Source organism: Rutidosis leptorrhynchoides, chromosome 9 (genome assembly GCF_046630445.1).
Source record: "Rutidosis leptorrhynchoides isolate AG116_Rl617_1_P2 chromosome 9, CSIRO_AGI_Rlap_v1, whole genome shotgun sequence".
NCBI classification, from domain to species: Eukaryota; Viridiplantae; Streptophyta; class Magnoliopsida; order Asterales; family Asteraceae; genus Rutidosis; species Rutidosis leptorrhynchoides.
The window spans coordinates 93,168,063-93,175,230 of NC_092341.1; the positions used below are offsets into that span (position 1 = coordinate 93,168,063).

General features: G+C 28.0%; 1 long non-coding RNA gene across 1 annotated transcript; it reads right to left on the reverse strand.

Annotated features, from left to right (window-relative positions):
* Positions 1 to 2,714: 2,714 nt before the first annotated feature.
* Positions 2,715 to 3,934, reverse strand: LOC139867328 (uncharacterized). Its single transcript, XR_011765804.1, has 5 exons — positions 3,752 to 3,934; positions 3,570 to 3,639; positions 3,269 to 3,455; positions 3,102 to 3,178; positions 2,715 to 3,003 (listed from the first exon to the last, which is right to left on the reverse strand). It is a non-coding gene; the product is annotated as an uncharacterized lncRNA (long non-coding RNA).
* Positions 3,935 to 7,168: the final 3,234 nt, after the last annotated feature.

Here is a 7,168-nt window from a genome sequence, read left to right on the forward strand (position 1 = left end):
AATGTAAAAAGGTTGAACATAACTTACAATGATTAAAAATAGCGTAGCGTTACACGGACGGAATTTCGACTTACACCCTTACAACATTTGCTAACATACCCTTATTATTAGAATTAAAATTAAAATTAAAATTAAAATTAAAATATAAATATTTACGTATTATGAGAGAAGAAGAAAAAGGATCATAAAAATGCTCAGAATTCGGTTGGCTTTATAGGGAGTTTCAAACTTTGGTGCTCCGCGACTCGCGGCATTTTTTGCCTTCAAACTCCGCGAGTCGCGGAGTTTGAAATTACAGCTCACTCCAGTTTGGAGTCTTTCTTGCCGACGGTTTATTTTATTTTTATAATATATAAATAATTATAAGAATTATTTAAATATTATATTATATTTATGTGCATAGTTGACTTGTAATTTTTAGTCCGTTGAGCGTTGAGAGTTGACTCTGGTCCTGGTTCCGGATTTTTGAACGTCCTTGCGTACAATTTAATATCTTGTACTTTGCGCTTTGAATCTTGTACTCTTGTAATTTCGAGACGTTTCTTATCAATAATTGGAACCTCTTTGATTGTCTTTTTTACTTTTGAGCTTTTTGGTCGTTTGCGTCTTCAATTCGTCGAATCTGTCTTTTGTCTTCACCTTTTATTATTTAAACGAATATCACTTGTAAATAGAACAATTGCAACTAAAAGCTTGTCTTTCTTGAGGAATAATGCTATGAAATATATGTTCGTTTTTAGCATTATCAATGTATATAATGTAAGTACATTCATGGACTAACAGTATTTTGATCTTAATTGATTTTGTGAAGTCGATGTTTGATAATTTTGGCAGACAAGAAGTACCTAAGTTGTTCAAAAGTAATAAAGTAGATAAACTTTTGTAACTAATTTTTGTGTGTATATGAGGATTCTCTTTTGACCTTCAATCGATTTGGAGACAGGATTGATATTATAAAACAGTTTGATCGATACCTCTAACAGATTCGTATGAGTTTTCATTTTATATAATTAAACTAATATTAATATTAATTAATGATTAATAATTATATTAGAAATAGAAATAATAATAATAATAATAATAATAATAATAATAATAATAATAATAATAATAATAATAATAATAATAATAATAATAATAATAATAATAATAATAATAATGTTAGTATAAATCATAAAAATGATAATAATGATATTATTATTAGAGTATGTTATTTTCTTATAATTATAACTACAATAATTCTAATGATGTTAATAATGTTAATAAAGAGATTAATAATAATAAATAATTATGATAACTTAGATTTATAATTTTACTACTAATTATAAGGATGTAACGAATTAGATGTATCAATATTGTACTAATGTTAATATTAATATTATACTAGTATTAATAATGAAAGTAATTATAATAACATTAATATAACATTTATATTTTAATTTGTACTTAAATATTAATGTTACAATTTATTAATCATGTATAATTTATTAATTATATAATATATATATATATATATATATATATATATATATATATATATATATATATATATATACATATTTGTTTACAATAATTGTTCGTGAATTGTCGGGAATAGTCAAAGGTCAAATGATATTATGAATATAGTTTACAAACTTTGTTACTCAACATTACAGACTTTGCTCATCGTGTCGAAATCAAATAAGAATTAAGTTTAAATTTGGTCAAAAATTCCCGGATCGTCACATTTTCCCCTTAGCTCGGTAACGTTTAGTCATTGGTTTTTGAACCGGCGAATGCGAATCTTAGATATGAATCCATAGGGTTCACTACAACAAAAGTGTATATATAGGACATCCAAATTGGTCCTATAATGTCACTTTATAGGACATTTTAGCTTGATAGGACCAACCGAAGGTGTGTACCATCTAAGGCGGTCGTATAAAGTATAAACACTAAAAAATATCCTAAAAGGTAATAAGATTATGAAACCAATGATCGGGTCCTATAATATGATTAACAACCTCATAGAAATGTCCTTAAAAGTACATATTAGGAGCTTTTTTTTTATATTAAGACATACAAAAAGGTCACAAAAAGTAAAAGTAGATTACGTTAGTACCAACAGAAGGGTCCTAATAAAAAATTATATTTCTTAGGGACTAACGAAAGTAGTCCCATTATAAGTATTTGATATCTTAGTACCAAAATAAAAGTCCTATTATAAAAATAAAATTAAAAAAAAAAAAAAAACTACATTAGTAGTACCAATAAAAAGCGTCCTAATGTAACGATATACAAATTTAGTACCAAGAAAAAAGTCCTTAAAAGTAAGATATAATATAATAGTATTACAAAAGAAGGTCCTAATATGCTCAAATGATACTTTAGTACCACATAAAGGGTTCTAATATAATGATTTTCAAGGTTAGTACCATTAAAAAGGTCCTAATATAAATATATTTTCAACATTAAAATTATAAAATAGGTCCTAATATATGATGATATATTACTTTAGTACCATAAAAAGAGGTCCTAATATAATGATATTATATCAAGTTTATTATGACATAATTAAAAGTCCTAACAAGTCATAGAATATATTGATTATTCATTACATTTTAAAACGTAATATACCTACAAAGAAAGTTTCGTGATATGATTATAGAAAACAAATAATAATAATAATTTATATTAAACAACTATGAAATAAAACATACCATAAATCATTCTCATAAATGTAACAGTACTAAACATAAGATTTATTTAAAACAAATATTCAACATATAAAGACTTCGAATAACATTTTACAAAGAAAGTAAAAACAATGAAAAGCAACACGCAGAACATCTTGGGTCAGCATGTATCTTTTTCAATCCTACCGTACCACCTACAAATAAACTATCCATAAAGGTGTGGTGGAACAATCTTATAGTTAAAAGTTCGACGCATCAGCTGTTCTTCATTGAGCAGCAGCAACTGCTGCAACAGCACCAACACCAACACCACCTCTACCAGCAACAACTGTCATCATAAATCGGATCACAAGTCATCAAGTTTGTAGCATTTTGTACATCATAATTCTATAAATGACATTCTGAACATCAGTATTCTCAAACAACCTTGCCTCATTCGAAGTCGTGAACGTCCAATGGATAAACGAGCAACAGTTTGTGTATAGCAATAACATTTGCAGTGCCTAAACAGTAACATTACAACATAAGCAACAAAGTAACATGTAGGAGCATAAACAAAAAGTAAACTAAAACAATAAGCCATTTGAAAATACCTGATATGATATAACTAACATATCTACATTATTAATAACACCACCACCAATAGGTGGTGCAGTGGACGCTGTTACAGGTGTTGTAGCATCTTTAAACGAAACCACGGCGGACTGCAAACCACTGCCACTGGCATTCTGAACATCATAATTCTCCAAATGCCCTTGGTTTGTTTGACGTCTTGTCCGCCTAGTAAATAAATGTGTAGCAGTTACTACACAACAGCAATAACATTCGTTGTGCCTAAACAATGACATCACAATAAACCAAAATTAAATCCAAACAATAGGTGATTTGAAATACCTTTGAAAGTTGCCGCTGTTATTGTAGCCTCTTTAAACAAAACCGTAGTGAATTGCAGACCGGACAACGACTGCATCATAAGACGCTCAACATTCATAACTGTGGTATTCAATATATCAGAATATAACTAAGACGGAACTAAATAAAACATATAAACAATGAAATACAACCAATAAAATAACCTGGAATAGATGCAGCGAAATCTACATTCGAACAGCTGACAGATGTGGAAACTAACGTAGGCAAATCGACATCACTCACACTCGTTAATGGGAATGTTATGTGTTAACGAACATGCATTATTGAGTTTTATGATGAAACTGATTAATTAAAAAGTAACTAGTAAGAAAATGAAAATAAGAATACTCGACTTTTTTCGTGAAAATATCAAATATCCTTTTAAGCATGTGTGGGGCTTATGCGTTGAATTCCACCCAAAGGTTGCAGGCAGAACTGTCATCGGACACATAATGTGAAACTTTGTCTATAGGGTAATCCATAGCTAAAACTCACAACACCATGTTTGAAGTGATAAGAGGAGGTTCCTTCAAAGGATCCACCATACTTACAACCACGTCAATCGGAGCTAGTTGTGATGGCTCTCCATCACGGTCAAATCTGTAAATACACGCTTTCTTATTCAGAATCGGACGTTAGATATAAAAATACACGCTTTCATATTCTAAATAATTAGAGTGGATAAAAACTAACATTAGATATAAAAAAAATTCATAACGCTATTAACTTGGCATGTTTTACAGGCACTTGGATGTGAGATTATAGTTACTATCACTACCACCATTAAAAATTATGTTAGGTTTGATGTATTCTACTTATTTTCAGTTAATACATCCAAACTTACAATAAGTGTAACAAACATAATATCGAGGGTACTGAAATAGTCTATATTTATGCTAGTCACTATAAAACACACATACACCTAAGACCACATTTTATAGTATAATCTAGAACGCATACAGCAACATAGATGAAACCAATTTTCATCTCGACACTTGCTATCAGAACATCAATCTACAAATAAAACCTCTAGACATAAAACAATGTCAATGATTATGAGATACACTGGTATAAAAATTCAAATTTGTTTACACCACATAACATACGAAAAACAATTTCAGCTGTAACTGCATTAACAGAAAATCAAAATATTATTAAATGATAATGTTTCTACCAAAAACTCATCTAAACTTCAAATTATTTTTTCTAAACACATAAAGCAACAAAGGAAAAATCAATTTTAGTTCTAAATTTAACAACAAACATATGAACAAAAACTTTACAAACAGAACAATGCTAAAGTTTATAAAATCATAATAACCTGAATATAAATAATTTCCTATCCATAACCATCTTTCACTTAAGGAACATAAGTAACAAAACTTGATGCAGAAGTTGGCGCTTTCAAATTTCGATGACTCCAAACCTGTGGTACTATCGCAGCCGCCGATGATATAGAAAACGCAAAAAGCCTATAAACGCATCCTAGAAAACTGAAAGTTAACAAATTCGGTGGTCGAGAAACACCGACAAGAAAAAGTTTGATTTTAATAATCGAGAAAAAATTGATTTTATATCAAAGCTTTTAAATTTCGATGACTCCGTACATGTGGTACAGACTCCATACCTGTGGTACAATCACTGCTTCCAGAAAATGTAGAAAACGTAATAAGTCAATCAATGCATTACCGCACCACCGCCGGAATATATAGGAGAAGAACAAAGCCGTCGTAATTTTAGATCCAATCATCGTTTTAAACAGAACTGGTAAGAAATCGCGTCACCAAAATCGAGATTAATTTGAAGGGGATATTTCTAATGCCAGATGAATGGTCTGGTTTGGTTTCGTCGTATAATTTTAGGGTTTCACCATATGAATGGAGAGATATGAATCAATAAAACCGTAGCTTTTTGATCCGATAATTAGGTGCCAGCGGTTTTTTAAGATCCGAAATTAAATATAAATATAAAATATATGTATGTGATATGACTTGTTTCCAAGTTTACTTGGTCAAAAATAAAACATTTGCTCCGTATTATTTTTCATCCCATATAAGTATATAAAAATAAAAGATTATGTTTAAGTTACGAGAATTGATATTTACACACTGAGTTTTAGAGTTTTAGTTGTTGCACTTTGTCTAAAATACCTTTAATGATAGTTTTACACAAACTTTTCAAAAACTTTTTATTATAATTTATCAATAGATAGATATTTTAGAAAAAAACAAAACTTGAAATGAGTGGAACAGGTAAAATTAATGGTGAAAGTAACATCTCCGCTTAAGTTTATAGTTATATACTGTAAAATTTATAATTAGCTACTATAAAGTATATCCTTATATATGTTTATATATAAATATATATAAATGTTTTATACATTTTTTTAGAACAACAAAATAACACACCTTACATAATTTACGCGATTAATGTTCTAAATATGTCTCGACCCATGACCTCAAGGTCTGAGGGGTTCCTCGACACCCCTAGGTTAAATTAATTTATATATAAGTTTATATATGATTATGTTTATATTAATTTTTATATGTAAGTATAAGTATTATATATACACACATTTTATGAGCTCGCGCGTTACACGATATTTGTATAAATTAGTAATCGATAATGTTAATATTGATCTTATATTAAATGTATACTACGATTACAATAAAAAAATCTTTATTACTGCTAACATTTATATCAAAAACATTATTATTGGATACTAACACATAGATTATGAGCCCGTCCTTTGGAATTATTTTAACTTCAATTGACAAATAATCGATAAAACATCAAACATTAGCCCCTAAAAAGTAGTTTAAAATCAATAATTAAGAATAATATTTTATGTACATATCTAATTGTATATGTTTTTAGTACCATTATGTCAAAATCTCAAACGAAACAGAATTAGGATTATCAAATAACTACTCCCTCCGTCCCAAAATAATTGTCCTATTGGACTTTTCAAAGTCAAGTTATATAGTTTTGACTTTAAATATTTTTCGGTTTTTGCTATAGAATATTTGATGAAATTTATATGAATATATTGATTTTCGAACGTGTTTTCATATGGTATAACTTTCATTAGATATTATAACACAAAGAAACATATGTGAAGTCAAAGTTGAAGAAAAAAGACTCAAAAAGTCAAAATAGGACAATTATTTTGGAACGGAGGGAGTATTTTAACTTCAATACAAACATGCGCCCATGGGTTTATATAATATTCGACAAATATTATATTAATGTATTTTTTTATTTATGCGCGAACTGTAGATTAATTTTTTATATCATAAAATATCATTCATAAATAAGATTATAATGTTAACAAAGAATTATCTATTTTATAATTTTATTACGATAAATAAAAAACATTGTATATGGTTTTTAATATATGACCATTTATTATATAATATAAATATTATGAATATTTATATTAAATTAATATTTAATATAAATTTAAAGTTATTATCATATTATCTAGTTTATTATATAATTAATTTAAGTTTCATTATAATAATATTTATTATTTGAAAAATAATATGAAAGGATCCGAAACTAATCATCCGGACGATGTC